Genomic DNA, 20,643 nt, shown 5'->3' on the forward strand with positions numbered 1-20,643 from the left:
CACTTTCACTTTCACTTTCATGCATTGGAGAAGGAAATGGCAACCCACTCCGGTGTTCTTGCCTGGAGAATCCCAGGGACAGGGGAGCCTGGTGGGCTGCCGTTCATGGGGTCACACAGAGTCGGACACGACTGAAGCGACTTAGCAGCAGCAGCAGCAGCAGCAGGCATATTGGAGATGTATTAAAGCTCATTAATTCTCCACCATTGAAATCATTCACAGGACATAACAAATTAAATCACAACTTCTTTTAATGTTCTTTCACTAGGATTAATTGAACATGCTCCTCTTTTCTCAGCAAACAACTACAAGTTCATTATCTGATGAATAGACACGTCGTAAATGAAATCTGTTAAAATGACTTAATCATTGATATACCATCATTATCACTTCTAAAACATCCTAAGCTTTTTGAGACATAAATTACCACTTGCGCTTTACAAAATACTCAGTTTAATTTATGATTGTATCAGGATATTTCTACTTTATATCATTTATGGGAGAAAATTTGTATCATTAGCCTAAAAACTAATTAGTCCATTTTGACATATATCTTTAGAAATATTCAAAATTGTTTAATAGAAAAGTTTGTCTTGAAACACCTACAGACATTTTCCTATTTAGTAAAATCTTTTTAAAGGAATATTTAGCCCTTAAGAGGAATATTAGTCATAATATCCTTCCCCCTTTTCCTTCTCATCAACAAAATAACAAAAATACTTAAATTACTGATATTTTTTGAAAATAAAATAAATGTCTTTGTGATATAAGTAAAAGTAACTGTAATAAAAAGACAGTGATGGGGACTTCCTCTGTGGCCCAGTGGCTAAGAATCTGCCTGTCAATGCAGGGGACATGGGTTGGATCCCCGGTCTGTCCCACATGCCACTGAGCATCTAAGCCTGTGCACCACAACTACTGACCCAGAGCTCTAGAGCCTCTAAGTTGCAGCTACGGAAGCCTGTGCGCCTGGAGCCTGTGCTCCACAACAAGAAAGCAGCCCCCATTCAACAAAACTGCACAGAAGCCAAGCACGGCAATGAAGACCCAGCACAGACAAAAATAATTTTAAATTTTTTTAAACAATTTTTTAAAGATACAGAGAAATTGAAAATGTACTTACAACACATGACTTTTCTGAGGAGAAGAATTTATAGGACCCCAAATAAAGAATACAAGTGGGTGTATTAGACATGGGAAACTTAACTTTGTTTATAAGAAGATTAAATTTTATACTTTGTTTCATCTAGGGAAGTCTGGTGACTCAGAAATGGTAGAAATGGGTAGAGATTGTAATGTGGTGGGCCGGGCGGACAGTCAATATTGCAAGACCTCTAGCAAGACCCTCAACCCTGGGCTTCCTGGTGGCTCAGCTGGTAAAGAATCTGCCTGCAGTGCGGGAGACTTGGGTTCAGTCCCTGGGTTGGGAAGATCCCCTGGAGAAGAGAACGACTCCCAACTTTAGTAGTCTGGCCTGTAGAATTCCATGGACTGTATAGTCCATGGAGTCACAAAAAGTCGGACACAACTGAGGTTCAGTAGTTGTCTAACCCCCCAGGGGTTAGAGGTCATGCTCCACCAGTGGGTAACCTGGGAGCAGTCTTGGCAGGAATGCAGCCACAGTCGGACAGAGGCCTTCTCCGTGCACTATCCAGGCCCTCAGGCCTCAGGGCAGGCGGGTGAGGAGGCGGCCCAGGACAGTTTGAGGACTGTACCCCACAGAGCTCCGGGGCCCTCAGCCCAGGTGCCCACCAGCCAGGTCCAGGCCGCAGAGCAGCCACGAACCTCTCGCCCGTCTCTGCCTCCATGACACGTAGTCAGCAGCAATCCACTTGGGCAGTGGTCCCCAGATACCTCGGAAGCTGGAAGATATGACACTGACCAATCAAAAGAGCTTCACCAGCTTCTGTCTCTCCATTCACATTTCCACACTTGGTCCAGTGTTGATCAGTTGTCCACCCCCAGGAGGTGGTGGGGAGGTTAGGGTTGGTGTACAAGGGTCTTACACATCATTACTTGAGGCTCGCCTCAATCTTCGGGGCCCCTCTCAAAGAGGCTACTTGTGAACTGGGGATTAATCCGATTGATATTTGCTACAAGTTAGTTATACTCTCCAGTTTAAATGAAGAGTCTGAGGCCTTGTCCCCTTTCAACAGGGGTACTCTCTGTTTTCTTTTGGGGCCGTTGACATAGAGAGTTTCAGTTTTCTGAGGACAAAAACCACACAACATAAGATTCAGGGCACAGAGCACAAGACGTTGATACCCTCACACTCTTCCTCTCTCTCCTGAAGGCACCCGGAACAGCCTATGAATGCCATCAGTATGCAGGGATAATTCCTCTGCTGAGGAACAATCTAGCTGATGAAGGTGGGGCTCTCTTGCCAGCTCTGGGTGGAGAGGTGCCCTGATCCTGAGTCCCCACAGGGGATGAGGGCTGGGAGGAGAGAGCGAGAGATTGATTTCCCAGGAACTAGTGGCGGCCCCGCATTCCAGCGCCTCCATAAAAAGCTGCGTCATTGAGACGGTTGGGGTTGTGTGAGTGAGGGTGTTTGGAGGGGGACATGTGTTGAACTCACAGAGTGCGGCTGTGAATCTGCCTGTCTGTATATTTTCTCGGGAGATATTTCCTCTTAAACAATAAATCTGTCAATTTTCTTTTTGCAAAAAGTCTCATCACCACTGCACACTGTCTTCGCATTCCCTCTAGTGCATTCAACATAGCCCAGGTTCAGTTCATGTACCCTTTAGTCACCTGAGAGGGTGCAAGGGTCTGTGTTCTCAGCTCTTGACCTCCTAAGTAAAAGGCAAACTGAGAACCTAGGGGTCCCAATGTGGCTGCTCTGGACCCCTGACCTGCACTTATCACTCAGTCATGAGAACCTTAGTCATGGAGCAAGGGAATCCCTGCATCTATGTCTGTGCCTGGAGGTGTTAGCAGCTCCAGAGGTCCAGATCCTGCCCATCATTATAAGGTGGTGTAGCTAGACCCCAAATTGTTGAGGCAGAATATACTCCTTACCCTCATATAGAAGGTCTCTGATCCAAGGGCCCCAAGTAGCAAGCTGGAGGAAGTGGTGGCTCTCATAAGAGTTCGAACAACCATTTGTAGCTTAAAAGCCTTCATGTGGCTAGAAACAAATCCAGCTGCACTGTTACAGATGCAGGGAGCAAACAGTAAAAACAGAACAATTAGAGTTATTAAAATTCAGATAATTTTCCATTAGTTAATGTGGAAACTAGTTAATGTCTCCCAACGTGGCCTTAGGAGTATCCATAGCCTGAATCATCTTGTTCCTGAGTTTAGTAAAGTGAGTAACATTCGTGCTCATATCAGGTATATACGTACAACACTGGGTTTGAATAATGGCACAAGATCCTCCTTGTGCAGCTGGTTAGGATATCTAAGGCCAATCTGTTTTGTAAAACCACCTTTCTAATTTGTATTTGTTCAGCATTTAGGGCTGAAATAGCTTTTCGAGAACCTTGTAAAGCCTGTTGAGTAGAGTTAGTCACAGCATCAACTTGTAGCATAAGGTCTAGAGTTCCCAGAGAGGGAAAAAATATTACAGCCAAATAACCATACCAGTGAAATACAGACCTTGTCCAGTGAGCTCTAAGGTGTGGCAAATTAGCAGGCTTCTCTGGAGGTTCTGAAAATATGAAGCCATGTGTACCAGCTTGACCTAGGAGCTTGTGGTGGAGCTTGTGGTGGTTTAAGTCATGTCTGACTCTTGCAACCTCATGGACTGTAGCCTGCCAGGTTCCTCTGTTCATGGGATTTTCTAGGCAAGAATACTGGATTGGTTTGCCATTTCCTTCTCCAGGGGATCTTCCCGACACAGGGATGGAACCCAGGTCTCCTGCACTGCAGGCAGATTCTTTACCAACTGAACTACCAGGGAGACCTAGGGTGCATCTCCCTATCCATCTGGAGGGGAAGCCACATCCATAGATAAAAGCCGCATATCCAGTAGGTGCCATTTGGAGCAAGCCAGTGTAACTTAGGGATCTAGGCCCAGTCAGTGTCTGGCCAGTCAAAAGGAGGACCTGAACTGGGGTTAGAAGACACAGGAATGATTACATTGCTTCTTGAAGCAAAAATCCCAATTGTTTCCAGCCATCATAACTAAGTTGCCGGCTAACTTCTGGGGATGGCTCTATTTGCTCCCAGCATATGGGAGGACTAGACATTAGGTATCCCTTTTCAGGAGTTAGCCATATGACCTCATCCCATGTTTGATAAACATCCAGTAAAAAAACCACCGGACCTAGACCCATTTGTCTTCTTCTGTGCAGCAAAATAGTCATTAAACCAAGACAAAGTATAATCAAGGTTAAAAATCACATTATGTCCATAGTTAAGGTACCGAGTGTTACACCAGTCATTTTAGGACTGTTAGATGTCATCAGATTGAGAAGAGGCATCACATACGATTGCTGTTGATGAAAGTAGACGCAGGCTTGGAGAAAGTCCTTTCCCTGAAGTGGAGAAGCCCACCGTGGGAAGCCTGCCACTGATGAGGAGGGGGGGCACTCCGCAGACCCAGTGATTAGATCGATTGTGGAATGCAGCTTATCTGTGAGCCCAGGACAGGAAGTCATTGTCTTGAGAAAGTCAAATGGCAGACTCAACATTTTTGGAGTCAGCAGAAGTAAGGCCACATAGGTTATCAGGCCCACCGAAAAGTAAAAACTAAAAGCATAGAGAATAAAGACATAAAAATGGCATGGCTTAGTCTGGGGTCAGGATGCACCCACAAATCAATTCCTGGCACTTTGACAGCTGTGGGAGAGGAAAAAATAACCTGATAAGGGCCTTTCCAGAAGGGGCTCAAGAGATTGCCCCCCCCACCGCCCCCCGCCCCAGATATCCTGTTGCCACACTCAGCTTTGAGTGTGACCAGGAATGAGGCTGGGTCAACCTGTTCCTCTTCCAGACAGTCACTGTCTCCATGCATCTCTGCTTACAACCTTGCCTTCCTCCTTTGCTCGCTGCTTCCTCTCTACTTCCTTCCTCATTCCTCTCCTCAAACCACTGTTCCTTTCTCTCCTCCTTGAACCTCCACCTACCCTAGAGTTCTCCAATGTGGGCACATTGGAGGAAAGATCATGGATGTGTGGCCACCGTCTCCAATCACGGCTCTCAGATCAGGCAGAAATAGAACTGGAGAGGACCTGGGGATGGGCCCGACCCACTCATTTTACAGTCAAAGGGGAAGGATCCAACCTGGGCACATTGGAGGAAGGATCATGGTGTATGGCCGTCAATCAGCCCATTGTTCAACGAACCAACCCATCCCTCCCAGGGAAGACCTGGCATGGGGCTGAAGGTGAGTTGAGCCGTGGGGGAGGGAAGGATGAAAACTCCACATAACAGTGTCATGTTGCCTGTGGTGATCTTAGTTACCTGGCAGATACTTAATGCTCGTAGCAACATCTGAAGTTTCCCAGACCCTTAGAGAGGACAAAGGCAAGCACATCCATTTCATTTAACCATTATGATGTGACAACAATCGTCCATAAACACATGGTAGCTCCCGGGTTTGTACTGAGACTTGGAAAATTGGGAGGGATGGGACCTAGGAAGATATAAGGAAAGGACACAGGATGGGGCAGGACAGGAGTCAGGAGAGAAAGGACAGGCTGCCTGGATGGAGCAGTGGGCTCTGAGAGGAGCAGTGGCCCCAGAACCTGCTGCCCTGAGCCTGGTCAATTCCAGGAGACCAGGTCAACAGAGCTGCAAAAGCAAGTGTGTGAAGAAACCCAGCAGCCCCTCCACAGTCTCTAGACGCCTGCGGCAATGGAGGGTCTCTAGGAATACCTCGACATGGACCGCTCGCACATGGAAGCACCTTCAGCACATCAGCCTCGGGGAGCTGTGGAAGCTGAGGTGAGCTCCAGGAGACTGAGCCCAGGCAGGCACCCCAGAACACACGTGCTGTGACTCATCCACCCCTGGGAGCATCCTGCGCATGAATAAACAGTAAGGACAAACAGGAGCAGAAGCCTCAAATCCTGAAAGCACAGGAGGAGAGAGTTCACGTCTCACCCATCACCTCACACACCCTACAAGGACGTTGTCTCCAGTGTCAAGTGGCAATGAGAGTTTTATGCCCACCAGGATATGGGCATCATCGTTCAACATGCAATAGCAAACATAGTCTGCAGTGCGCAGTACCCCAGATGTGCTGACCAGAGGCCAAGCTTCCATATCAGTCTGTGACAAAAGCAAGAAAGAGCAGCCCTTATGGGAAAGATAATGTTTGAAGAGCAAAGCAAGAAAAGGTGATTATAAACAGAGCAGAGTGCAAGTCCAAGGACACAGTCTCTCTATCATATCATTAAAATATGAAAGGAACAAGCCAGAGCTCTGCACATATTTCCTTTTTCCTGATTCCATGTTCACCTTCCTCAGCCTCCAAGCAGGCGCTTTAACTCTGAAGTTCCAGGAATTCTCTCCCATCAGATCCATCTGAACGTTGTCTCCTACCCGTGTCCCCTTCTTCACCACCGCAGCGAATGCTCTCCGCAATGCACTCTATAGAAACACAACCATAAGCAACAAGGTGATTAGAATGAGTGATCCACCCACTTCTCCTGCTCCAGTTGAGGCCCTGCTGGCTCTCAACCAACACCTTGATCTTTCTCCCAGGGTCCTGGAGAGACACCCCGCTGTGGAGAGCAGATGGCAGTCATCTGCGCTCTGTGCAGTCAGAGCCCTTCAATAAGACACTGATTTCAGTAAGATGCTGAAAAAGTCAGTTTTCAACTTCTCACTTCTACAAGCCAATTAGAGCTCTCACCTTCTTTCCAATCAACCTGAAATTATAACAGTCACATCTGGCTAGTGGCTACCACACTGCAATGCACAACAGCCACTATTTACATATTATACACACACACATACATTTATATACGCGTGTGTGTTTAGTCACTGAGTCGTATTCGACTCTTTGCCACCCCATGGACCATAGCACGCCAGGCCCTACTGTCATGGAATTCTCCAGGTAAGAATACTGGAGTGCATAGCTGTTTCTTCCTGCAGGGGATCTTCCTGATACAGGCTCGAACCCAGGTCTCCTGCATTGCAGTTGAATTCTTTACCATCTGAGCCATCAGGGAAGATTGATTGGATCTTAAGATCAGCACCAAATATTCTACCACTTCTGATAGATTATAGCAGAACAGATTTTGGAGTAACAGGGGACTTTGGTACAAGGGAGGGTGTTGGGCTTCCCAGGTGTCTCAGTGGTAAAGAATTTGCCTACCAATGCAAGAGATATGGTTTGATCCTTGGGTTGGAAAGATCCCCTGGAGGAGGAAATGGCAACCCACTTCAACATTCCTGCCTGGAGAATCCTATGGACAGAGGAGCCTGGAGTGCTACAGTCCATGGAATTACATAAAGTCAGAAGACACAGCTGAGTGACTGAGTAAGTATAAAGAATTTGCCTGCCAATGAGTTTGATCCCTGGGTCGGGAAGATCCCCTGGAGAGGGAAATGGCAACCCACTCCAGTATTCTTGCCTGGAGAATCCCATGGACAGAGGAGCCTGTCAGGCTACAGTCCATGGGGTCGCAAGAGTCAGACATGACTGAGTGACTAAACCACCACCACCACCCCTCACATGGATATTCCCTCTGCATTATCTGGGCATGTCAAGACAGCTCTTTATTGATAGATTAACCTCTGACCCATGAAAATATTTAGCCCGAGGGACTAAGAGGGATATGGCCCTCTACTGGTTTCCATGGTAACCAATGGTGACCAATAAGCCAATCTGCTGTTTATTCCCCTTCACTGGTAGACTCCCTATCCCCGCCAGAGCGAAGAAGGCTGGTGCTGCTGGGATCTGCCTGTTACCTGCTGTTCACAGTGGGTGTCTCTCCAGGACCCTTTTTCCTCAGACATGCAAGACATCCCATTTATTAAACCATTGATATCTCTGTCCTTGACTCTGAGATCTTCCCTTGGTCTCAAGTCCAGCCAAGTACAGGGCTTGCAGGCCTGTGAAGTGTAGCTCAACAGCTTCTGCAGAATATCGGGTTGGCCTGATTCGAAGATTTATTTGTAGGTACTTCCTGGGCTCATGCACACATCCCAGGTACTCATGAGCCTTTGGGGACACTGAAACAGTGATGTCAACACCCAGATCTTAGAGGAATTCCCAGCAGGTGCTCCACTGGAGGAGACAGGTAATGGACGTATGGCCCAGTGCACCTGTGATAAACATAGTCAGAGAGCAGCTGCAGAAGGGGGGGCGGGACACTTCATCTCTGCATGAGCCCATCCTTCCCACCACTACCTCTGAAAAATCCATGGAGGGCAAGGACAAAGTGTGTTTAGAAAGGAAATGCCCTCTACACTAAAAACTATAAACCGTACTGAAAGATTGAAACAAGGCACAAGTAATCGGAATGCTCATAGACTGGAGACTTAGTATTGTTGACATTTCACTGCAATACCAATCAAAATATTAATATCATTTTCAAAGAAACGGAAAAGACAAATCCAAAATATATATGGAACCACTCTGTGTGCTAGTCTCTCAGTCATGTCTGACTCCTTGTGACCCCATGGACTGTAGCCCATCAGGCTCCTCTGTCCATGAAATTTTCCAGGCAAGAATACTGGAGTGGGTTGCTATTCTCTTCTCCAGGGGATCTTCCTGATTCAGGTATCAAACCCAGGTCTCCCACATTGCAGGCAGATCTTTACCTTCTGAGCCACCAGGGAATCCGTGGCTCAGATGGTAACCACCAAGGTTTCCAAATACACAAAGTAATCTTGAGAACAAAGATCAAAGTTTCTCACCTCCTGATTTCAAAGCACATTACAAGAGGAATCAAAGCTGTACGATACTGACATAGAAACAGATCCATAACCCTAACGACCAGAATAAAGAGCCTTCAAGGAAATTCATGGAAACCTGCTCAAATGAAATTCACCAAAGTTCTAAGACAACAAAATAGGGCACGGGTAATCTCTTCAACAGTCAGTAGGGTGAAAACGTACAGAAAAATTACACACCATATATCAGATAAGGAGCTCATACTCAAAATAAATAATAACCACAACTCAAATGTAAAACAAATGAAAAATTTTAAAGAGTAAATAAATGAGTTGAGGAATATGCAAAGACTTAAACAGACATTTCAGGAACAAGACATACAAATGGCTAACAGACACAGGAAAAGGTTCTCAACCTCACTAATCATCAGGGTAATGCAAATCAGCACCTCATGCCTGTTAGGTTGTGTATGACAAAGACACAAAATTAAGAAGTTAAGGCCATGATGTGGGGAGCTGGAACCTTGGGACACTGCTAGTAGGAGTGTAAATTTTGCAGCTATTTTGTGGAAAACAGTACAAAGGTTCCTTATAAAAGTATAAACAGAATATCGTATGATTCATCAAACAAAGTTCTGGATATATACACAGGAACTTACATCAGTATCACAAAGAGATATCTGCAGTCCTAAATTCACTGCAGCATTTTCCTCAACAGCCTAGAAACGTAACCAGCTTCACATAACAAATAAGTGTCCTGTGCCTGAGGTAAAGGTAGCTAAGTGGGAGATACTTAATTCTCAAAACAACTGCATAAGTCTCTTAGTCCGTTAGCATGGAAGAAAACAATGTTAGAATTAAAGTAACATGTCCACGTTATCTTAGTCTGAAATGGTGCAACAAAGGCTCTATAGATCGAGAAGCCTCATACATACACCGCACCTGCCAGGGTTTACCCCAAACTTGGAAGGACTGGGAGGAATGAGACCTGAGGATGTTTGAAGAAAAGTCAGAGGGTGGGCAACTGGGGTGTGGGAAGCAGGGGCAGGGCTGTCTGGATGGAGCACTGGGTTCTAAGAGGACCAGTGACCCTGGGTCCTGTGGCTCTGAATCTCTGACCTGGGTCTGGCCAGTCCCGGGAGACCAGGTCAGCAAGGCTGTGAGAGCAAGTGTGTAGAGGAAGCCAGCGTCCCCTCCACAGTCTCTGGAATCTGCAGCCATGCTGGTCTCTAGGGGCAGCTGAACATGGACCGCTCTCATGTGGAAGCACCTTCAGCACATCAGCCTTGGGGAGGTATGGAAGCCGAGGTGAGCTCCAGGAGACTGAGCCCAGGCAGGCACCCCAGAGCACGTGTGCTTTTACTCATCCAACCCTGAGAGCACCCTTTACACAAATACACTGTAACGACAAACACGAGGGGAAGCCACAACTCCTGAAATTGCAGAGAGAGAGTTCACATCTCACCCATCACCTAACTCTCACTCCAAGAACTTGGTCTCCAGTGTTAAGTGATTATGAGACTTTTGTGCCCACTAGGATATGGCTATCATAGGATAATTTAAAGACGAAGCCAAAGTCTCTTGCGCATAATACCCTGCAGGTACTAGCCAGAAATTAAGCGTTCATATTTGGCAATGAAAAGATAAGCAAACAGTAGTCTTGTGAGAAAGGACATTTCTAAATTTCAAAGCAAGAAGAGACGACTATAAGCACAGTACAATAAAGCACATGGACACATAGCTCCACTATATTAAAGTATGAAAAGAACAACTCAAAATTCTATGCATAGTTGCTTCTTCTTTCTCAGTTTATATTCACCTTCCTTCATCTCCAAAGAAGCAGCTGTAACCCAAGTAGCCCAGGAATCCTCTCCCTCTAAATCCCACCTGAGAGTTGATCTCTACCTGAGTTCCCTTCCACACCACGGCTGCAATGCTCTCCACAATCCATTCTGTAGAAACACAACAAAGAGCAATAATATAGTTATTATACAAGTTGACCCACTCATTTCAAGGAGAAAGGTTCCCAGACCACCCTTGTGCTTTGTGGAGTCAGAGACTTTCAACAAGATGTTGATCACAGCTGTAAACTATCTCATGAGAGAGAGATGCTGCAAGAATCACCTTTCAACCTTACACTTCTACAGGCCCACTATAGCTCTTACCTTCAAACTTACCAACCTGAAATTCCAACGCTTATGGACACACTTGAAATATGGCTAGTGCGACTAGGCTATTGCAAAGGTTTTGTGTGTTTTAAAAAATATAACAAGTGTATTATTGTTTGAATTCTGTTATTCACAGATAGGCAGATCTGACTAGTGGCCACTACACTGAAAAGTTCAATTCTACGAACTGGAAAGATAAGGAAAACACGACTAACTGCCTGTCCCTTGGTGATTCTTTATTGCAGAATGTTTAATGGTCTGATACGATCATTCATATATAGGTATATCTGGGGCTCTTGGACTAGGCCAGGCATTGGGAGAGTCCTTGTGGACATTCAATAGTAAGGTGGACACTCAGACCAATAGAAAATTCCCAGTCGGGGGCTCACTTACAGGCAGACGTGAAGGGCACAGCCAAGGGCACCTGTACTACATGTACCGGAAAGTAGGTACAGCAGGGAGGGAGGGGCTTTCACTCTGTTCATGAGCCCATCCTTCCTATCCCTGACTCTAGAGGACCCAAGCAAGGCAGGGGAAAAGGCTCCTTAGGAAGTGAAAGATTTGTGCACTGAAAACCATAGGACACTGTCAAAAGAAAGAAGAGACAAGTAATCGGAGTGACATACCACATTCACAGCCTGGAATCTTTAGTGTTGTTGACCTTCCTCTACTACATCACTGAAAGTGATGCACGTATACATTGTAACCACTCACAAAGTCCCATGCCATTTCTATAGAAATGGGAAAAAATTCAAAAATATTAATACTTATGGAACCCAAAAGAAACCCAAAGAGAAAAAACAATCTTGAGAGCAAAGAACAACAATGGTGACTCAGGCTTCGTGAATTCAAAACACATAAAAATGCCACAGCAATCAACACCGTGTTCTAGCAGCGACAAAATAGGCACAGACCAGTGAACTGTAAGAAGGGAATCAAACAAATTCACACATGTGTGGCCACACGATCGTTGCCAAGGTTCTAAAATTACCAAGTGAAAAATGGATATTCTCCCAAACAATCAGCATAATAAACAGGGAACCTGCAGAATGAGAGGGTGTATCTGCAAACGTTGTATCTGAATAAGGAGCCAATATCCAGAATGGAGAAGCTGCTAACAACTCAACTTCAAAACAACAGCAGGCAAATAACTGAGTTTATAAAATGTGTAGAAAGTTTCAATGGACATTTCTTCATAGAAGAGAGAGAAGTGATCGATACATATATGAAAAGTGCTCAGCATCACTAAGTATCAGCGAAATGGAAACCACGTAAAAAGGAGATATCACCTCTCAGGATGTGTTAAAAAAAAAAAAGAAAGAAAGAAAGAAAGAAAGAATAACAGTTGTTGGCAAGGGTGCGGACAAGTGGAACTTTTATACCATGTTGGTAGGAATGTAAAATGGCAGAGCCATTATGGAAAGCAGTTTGGGGGTCCACGAAAAAATTATTAAGAGAACGATCATAAGAACCAGCAATGACTCATTAGAGTTTATGTCCAAAGGAGATAAAACTATAATGTCCAGGAGGTATCTACAATCTCAAGTCTCTAGCCACACTGTACACAGCAACCAAATAGAAAAACTGCCCAGTGTCCAGAAGCAGATGGATCAATAAAGAAAATGTGGAGTATAGGTAGTGGAATGTGATTCAGTCTTTAAAACAGAAGGGAATCCTGTCATGGGCAGCAATATGGATGAAGCTGGATGACATTAGTAAGAGTGAAATAAGCCAGTCGCAGGATGAAAAATACTGCATGGTTTCCTTTAACTGAGGCACCTAAAGCAAAACTCAGAGAGCAGAGAGTAGAAGGGTGGTTCCAACAGCTGGGAGGAGGTTGACATGGAGAGTGTATGTTCAATGGTTATGAAATTTTAGCTGCAACATGGAAAAGTTCCAGAGATGTGCTATACAACACAGTGCATGGGGTTACCAGGACTGAAAGGACGCATCAAAGCTTAAGAGGCAAAGCTGGAGTGAACTTCCTCCATCTACACCTGGAGGCTCCTCCTTTCTCAGCTTCCTCTAGAACTGGGTATGGCATGTAGGTACCACCAGGGGCTCCCTGCAGAAGGAAGGAGGCCCCCAGAACTAGGTGTCTCAGGTGAGGGGGGAGGATTCATTCTGAGGCTCTAATAGGAAAGTTCGAATGAGGCAAGAAGCAGAGTGATGAATCATGACCAATCAAAATGCCATAAGACCTACTAAGAGGCGGGATTTACTATCACATGAAGCTGTGACTGACCCAGTAAGGGGCATTCTGAAATGGAGTTTCGTTCATTAAGAAGCCGGTTGGACTTCCTGGTGGCTCAGCTTTAAGAATCCGCCTGCCAGTGCAGGAGATTTGGGCTAGATCCCTGATCCGGGAAGATTTCACATGCCATAGACCAGCGAAGCCTGTGCCCCACAGCTACTGAGCCAGTGCTCTAGAGCCTGGGAGCCCGCATGCCACAGCTGCCGAAGCCCAAGAGCCCCAGAGCCCGTGCTCTGCAAGGAAGATGCCGCCACAGCGAGGAGCCTGCACACCACAACTAGACAGCAGGCCTCGCTCTCCACAAGAAGACAAAAGCCTGTGTGGTAAAAGACCCAGCTACTAAACAATAAATAAAAATTAAAAATAATCCTGTAAGCATTGCCCTGGGTAGTGATGGGATTTGTCTCCCAGGTTAAAGGATGTCCACTTGGTATAAAATCAGTGTATACAGTGAATGTATATACTTTAATTTTTATATACATACTCATTCATGGTGCAAAGGCAATGGGCATTTTGTGGGGGGAAGTTGTCACCAGTAACAGTGATGTGTAAGGGTGACATAAATCAAGGAAATCACAATACAAAAAATTCATACACACACAAAGAGTCATACTACTCATTACACATAGAGACACATCCAGTCCCATAGACACAAACTACACTGCTAACCATAACACAGCTTCTTCCTGGAACTACAGTAAGGCCATATTACTTTACTTGTATTACTTTCTATCAACAGGGCCCCTATACTCATTTCCAGCGGGAATTATGAATCAGTTTCACCTCTACATTAAAACCGCCTGAAAGCCCCAACTTTCTCATCTACAAAGCATTTCCTCCCCAAGCAAGTGATTCTAGAATGCATACGCTGAGAGGGCCACTTGCAAGTACAGAAGAGAAGAGCTAGGAGGATAAGCTCACAGTGACGCGCAGGCTTTGCTTCATTTGGGGACTGTACAAACCCTGATGAGAAACCAGCAAGATCGGAGCCCACAGATTCAGGACGAAAGGCAAGACCTTATCCCGGAGGAGGGCATTTCCAAGTCCATTTAGGTTGGAAACTACATAGCTCTTTTCCTAGAGGAAAAGTTGCTCCAGAAGAGAAAACTCTATACTCTCTAGAGTGTAAGGAATGCTAACAATTTTAATGTCTTAAGGACAGGCATCATGAGTTGGTAATAAGTCTCTCACTGCACACTTTTCCAATCAAGGGAATCATTCATATCTGGAATGGACACCCACCAATACACATAGTTAATTCTATTAGAAAAAGAAATGAACCAATATTTCTATCTCAGACCAAGAAAAAACAAACAGCTTCCCAGCAGCTTGCCTTGGAGACACATGGAGTCTCCTCTGTCCTGTCACAAGGCGGGTGACTGGCAGGTCCTCGTGGAAGCTAGAGGGACACAGGGAAGCTGTCAGAACACTGGAGAGGCTGCTCAGGAGCCATGCAGGGGGCTTTCTCTGTGTGTAGGCATGGGGTGGTGTGCATGGATGTGGGAGGTTAACAAGCACAGGCTGAACTTGTGTTCATCCATCCTCTTCGGAGGAGGAAGGAAAGCAAAGAAGAGGAGGAAAGAAATGAAAACAGAGCTTTGGTTTTCCAGCTAAGAGGAACCTAATCAAAAGGAAATATTCAATCTAAAAAAGGAAAACTCTAAAAGGCGTTCTCCTTTTCAGTGACAGAGACCAAACACTCCTCCTGCCTGTTTTGAGCTCCTGCTAAATTGCCAGTGTCTCTTGATTTTTCCTGGATCGCTCTTCCTCCAGAATCCACAGTTGCTGCTACCCTACTCATCATGTTTTCTATGAGACTTTGTACTTGATTAAAAGCAAACTCTGTTAGAGGAGTGAATTCAATCCTGGGCAAAGTATGCTACTGTATTTATTAACTAATTACTTGTCTTAGAGAAAATCAAATATACAAGATTGATAATACTGAATTCTTACCATTTAAATATAGCCACTATCAATATAAGCATATTTCTCTATCAATATGTATTTTCTATACAGTGTATGCATGTCCACTGGGTCAGTGTCTGTCCGTAATCATAGGGGTCGTAAGTGTGGTGGGACAGTTGATCATACAAAGCATAGAGTAAGCACTGCTGGTCTCTAAATCAGCCAGGTAGGAGATTACCAGCAAGAGCCATGGTCACCAGGCTAACAATCAAGTTTGAGTTCTTAGCTGCCGCTATCCCTTGTGTGTGTGCTGCAGGAAATATCTCCTGAGGAAATGTGCAGACAGGAAGATTCACAATCACACTATGTGGATTCAACACAAGTCTACCTCCAAATGCCCTCATTCACACAATCCCAGCCATCTAACTGATGCAACTGCGTCTGGAGACACTGGAGTGTGGCCAGCGAGTTCTCCTGGGAGATCAACCTCTTGTTCTGTGTCCCCAGCCCTCACTGCCTGTAGGGACCCAGGATCAGGGTGCCTCTCCAACCAGAGCCGGCAAGAGGGCCCCACCTTCATCAGCTGGATTTTCCCTCAGCAGAGGGATGGACCCTTAGTACTGATGATATTCATAGGCTGTTCTGTGCACCTGTGAATAGAAAGAAGAAAAGAGTGTGAGGGTCTCAGCATCATGCCTTCTGTGCACTAAGTCTGCTGTTATCTGATGTTTGTCCTCAGACAACTAAAACTCTTTAAGTTAAAGGCCCCAAAAGAAAACAGAGTGGATCCCTACTGAAAAGGCTGAACTATTTCACGTAAGATCTGTTTCAATTTGACCAACAACTACAAAAATCATTTTCAAAAAGAGAGTTTCTCCTGAGGAAAGGGCCTACTGTTATACAGTAATAACTGATGCTGTCTTTTTTTAATGTCCTTTTGAATCAGATCTGTGTTGATAAGAGATTGACCCTCAATATTCCCCCAACCAAGGAAATTGTATACATCAGTGAAGCGTACACTGTCAGATATCTATAACTGTATTCAACTGAATAAAAATCGAACAAGTGAAGCAACATTCTTATCCCAGAGGAAGGCAGGTGAGCTTACCTGCAGGTTACCCAGGCTGTGTTCCTCAATCAGGACTGGGGCAGTCAGTCCCCGCACCAGTTCTTCGTGGGGGCTAGAGGGACTTGTAGCTGTCAGAACACTGGTGAGGCTGCTCAGGAGTCACTCAGGGGGGTTTTCTTGATGGGGACATGGGGCGGAGTGCATGCATGTGGGAGGTTCATGACTATGAACTGAGCTGCCGTTGAATCATCCTCTTTTCTGGATGAAGGAGAGCAAAGGAGAGAAACAGGAAAGATATGAAACGGAGCTTCTGCATTTTAACGAATGGAACCTAAACAATGGGGAAAAAGAAACACCAAAATGCCTGCTAGTCCTCCATGACAGAGACCCAAGACCCTCCTGCCTGTGCTGAGCTTCTGCTTTATCACCCCTCTCTTCTGGATTTCTTCCCAGATCACTGCCTCCCCAGGATCTACAGTGGAAGCTATTAGCAGGTCCTCTAAGACGGTGTTCTTGATTAAGAGTAAACTCTGTTAGAGGACTGCATTCAGTCCCACCTTTTCAAAACAGCTATTATCAATCATGTGATATTTTTTTCCCAGCTTCATTTTCCAAACAATCTGTGCATGTCCACTGTGTCAGTGGCTGTCCACACTCACATAAGTCATACATTTAGTGGGACAGTTCATTACGGAGAAGAACCATGGGAGTGGATGCTGACTATCTCTGGCCCAGCTGTGCAGGAGATTTGCCACAAGAGTCAGGGTCACTAGGCGAACTACCAAGTTCCACTGTGAGATGTATTTGACATCTTCCCTTGAGACTGTGCTACAGGGTTTAATCAGTGTAAGACTTAAGGACATGTCACCCAGTACAATGAAGTATCTCCCTGGTCATTATCTGCTTTTGTCCTTTTTTAAGCCATGACATTAGCACCAACATATATGAGCTATACTATCTACACGAGGCCACACAGCTCTCAGAATGTGTGAGCTGGCCAGGAGGATGTGAGTCCCAAGGTATCTTTCACGCTAATAGCTGTGCCAAAGTTGACTGCTAATCCACCTAGAGGTACCCTGGGTTCTGTGACCACTGAGACTACCTTATAATGATGGGCAGGATCTGGACATTTGGAGCTGCTAATACCTCCATGCATGGACGTAGATGCAGGGATCCCCTTGCTCCATGACTGAGGTTCTCACGGCTGAGTGAAAATGCAGGTTAAGGGTCCAGAGCAGCCACACTGGAACCACCCCTGCGTTCTCAGTCTGGCTTTCCCTCTTAGGAGGTCAGGAGCTTGGGCCATTTGTCTCAGCGCCGTCTCCGTCTGAGGAAAATGAACCAAATTAACCAAATCTGAGGAGTGAATGAGTTGGGGAAAGAATCAGGTAAGGTATAGCCAGCAGGCAGTAGTGATGAGAAGTCTTTACAAAGTTGACAGTTGACCTGTGCTGTGTAAGAGGGAAATATCTCCTGAGGAAACACACACACACGGAGCTTCAAAAGCACACCATGTGGGCTCACACACGTGTCCCCAACCTTGGTGCAGACAGGCCCACAGCATCTAAATGCAGTGCTTGTCTCCAGGGACCATGGAGACATGGCCTCTCTTCCTGGGAGATCACTCTCTTGCTCTGCGCTCCCAGCCCTCACTCCCTGTAGGGCCTCAGAATCAGGGAGCCTCTCCAACCAGAGCCAGGCAGAAAGCCCACCTTCATGAGCCAGACTGGCTCCTTAGCAGTGGGATGACCCCTGAACATGTGTGGTCTCCAATGTCTGTGCCATCCACCTGTGATTAGAGAGAAGAAGAGAGTGTGAGGCTGTCAGCCTCTGGTGTCCTCTGCCCTAAGTCTTCTCTTATCTGACTTCTGCCCTCAGAAAACTCTGTATGCCAATGGCCACAAAAGAAAACAGAAAACTTTCCTACCCCTGTTGAAGAGGCTGGACTATTTCATGTACGATCTCACCGTTTCAATGTGACCAACTATTACAAAAGTCTTTTTCAAGGAGGAAAAATTTCTGCAGAGATAAGTACCTCCTGTTACACAGAAGTACCTGATACTGTCTTTTTTTAATGTCTTTTGCAGGGGGAGTCTTGTCTTAAAATTAACTACTTTATTTTAATTGGAGGATAATTGCTTTACAATGTTGTGGTGGGTTTTGCCATACACTGACCCCCAGACCTGACCCCCCTCCCACTTTCCTCCACCCCATCCCTCTGGGTTGCCCCAGAGCACCAGCTTTCAGTGCCCAGCTTCATGCATCAAACTTCACCTGGCCATCTGTTGTACATAATACACGTTTCACTGCTATTCTCTCAAATCATCCCACCTTCGCCTTCTCCCACAGACCCCAAAAGTCTATTCTTTACATCCGTATCTCTTTTGCTGCCTTGCATAGAAGATGGTCATTACCATCTTTCTAAATTCCATGTATATGTGTCAATATCCCTTATTGGTATCTCTCTGACTTACTTCACTCTGTATAATCAGCTCCAGTTTCATGCACCTCATTTGAACTGACTCAAATGTGTTCTTTTTTATAGTTGAGTACTATTCCATTGTGTACACGTACCACACCTTGCTTATCCATTCCTCTGCTGGTGGACAGCTAGGTTGCTTCCATGTCTTAGCTATTGTAAATAGTGCTGCAATGGACACTGGGTTACATGTATCTCTTTCAGTTCTGGTTTCCTCAGGGTGTATGCCCAGCAGTGGTATTGCTGAGTCATATGGCAGTTCTGTTTCCAGTTTTTCAAGAAGTCTCTACACTGTTCTCCACAGCACCTGCACCAGTTTGCAGTCCCATGAATTGAATCAGGTCTGTGTTGATAGCAGATTTACCCTCAATATTCCCCCCAATCAAGGAAATTGTATACATCAGTGGTAATGTACATTGTCAGATTTCTATAACTGTATATGATTGAATAAAAAAATAAAGAAATGAAGCAACACTCTTATCCCAGATAAAGAAGTTGAGCTTACCTCCCAGGCACACAAAACCTGTTCTTCAGTCCAGGCTTGGGGCAGCGCTCCTCCACTTCTTCTTCATGGGGAGCTAGAGGGACACAGAGTAGCTGTTAGAACACCGGTGAGGCTGCTCAGGAATTGCTCGTGGTTTTTTCTTGATGAGGACAGGGGTGGAGTGTATGCATGTGGGAGGTTAGTGACTATGACTGAGCTGCCGTTAAATCATCCTCTTTGCTTGGTGAAGGAGAGGAACGGGAAAGAAATCAGAGTTTCTGCATTTTAATGAATGGGAACCTAACAGATCAGAAAAAAGAAATGCTGACGTGCATGCTGATTCAACACAATGATTCAAGATGGCAGAGTAGAAGCACGTTTACTCGTCTTCTGAGAAAATTCCAAAATTACAACTCGCTGCTGAACAACTATCAACGGGAGAATGTTGGACCCCACCTAGAAAAGATACCCCACATCCACGGGCAAAGGAGAAGCCCCAGTGAGATGGTAGGAGGTGTGATATCACATTTAGAATCAAACCCCTTACCCTCCAGAGTAGCTCAAAGTGCTCAAACTAAACCTTGCGTGCACCAGGACCCAGGGACCCCACAAGAGACTAAGCCAGACCTGCCTTTAAGGGCTTGAGTGCCTCCTACAGAGGCGTGGATCAGCAGAGGCCTTCCATGGAGACAGGGTCTCTGGCTGCTGCAGAGCTGGGAGGCACAGCATATGGCAAAAGTCTTCTCGCAGGAGGTCACCATTAGCCCCACCATAGAGCTGCCAAGCAGACGACCCACGAACTGGAGAACAGTTATACCAAGAGGCTTTTGCACTGCTGCAAAAGTTCTAGCAAAGGGACTGAGACCCCTAGGGAATTTGACTTTGAAGGCCAGTGGGATTTGACTACAGAACTTCCACAGGACTGGGGAAACAGACTCTTGGAGGGCACAAACAAAATCTTGTGCCCACCAGGACCCAGGAGAAAGGAACAATGACCCTCCCAAGAGACTGAGCCAGACTTGCTGGTGAGTGTCCAGGAGTCTCCAAGCAGGGGTGTGGGTCAACAGTAGCTTGCCACAGGCGGGGTCAGGGGTACTGAATAAAAACAGCCGGGGGAGGTGGAGCTTGCTAGCATAAAGCTTTGGAAGGAGGTCTTCATTACTGTCACTACCCCTACCATATTTTGACCTCAGGCCAAACTACATGGAGGGAACACAACCCCACCCATCAACAGAAAATTAAAGATTTTACTGAGCATGGCCCAAGCTGTCAGAGCAAGACCCAGATTCCCCCATAGCCAGTCCCTCCCATCATAAAGCTTCCTTGTGCCTCTTACCCTTACCGATAAAAGTGGAGACAGAATGAAAACCACAATCATAGAAAACTAACCAAACTGATCACACAGATCACATCCTTGTCTAACTCAATGAAACTATGAGCCATGCCTTGTAGGGCCAGCCAAGACAGATGGGTCTTGGTGGAGAGTTCTGA

General features: G+C 45.7%; 1 long non-coding RNA gene across 5 annotated transcripts; it reads right to left on the reverse strand.

Annotated features, from left to right (window-relative positions):
• Positions 1-233: 233 nt before the first annotated feature.
• Positions 234-19,349, reverse strand: LOC121820310 (uncharacterized). Of its 5 annotated transcripts, XR_006060794.2 has the most exons (8): positions 19,174-19,349; positions 17,902-17,978; positions 17,336-17,516; positions 16,229-16,447; positions 15,695-15,770; positions 10,699-10,745; positions 3,022-6,540; positions 234-2,207 (listed from the first exon to the last, which is right to left on the reverse strand). It is a non-coding gene; the product is annotated as an uncharacterized LOC121820310 (long non-coding RNA). The 5 variants fall into 5 exon arrangements; XR_009597339.1 differs by having other exon boundaries at positions 234-6,540; XR_006060793.2 differs by having other exon boundaries at positions 234-6,540; positions 17,292-17,516.
• Positions 19,350-20,643: the final 1,294 nt, after the last annotated feature.

Source organism: Ovis aries, chromosome 1, assembly GCF_016772045.2.
Source record: "Ovis aries strain OAR_USU_Benz2616 breed Rambouillet chromosome 1, ARS-UI_Ramb_v3.0, whole genome shotgun sequence".
NCBI classification, from domain to species: domain Eukaryota; kingdom Metazoa; phylum Chordata; class Mammalia; order Artiodactyla; family Bovidae; genus Ovis; species Ovis aries.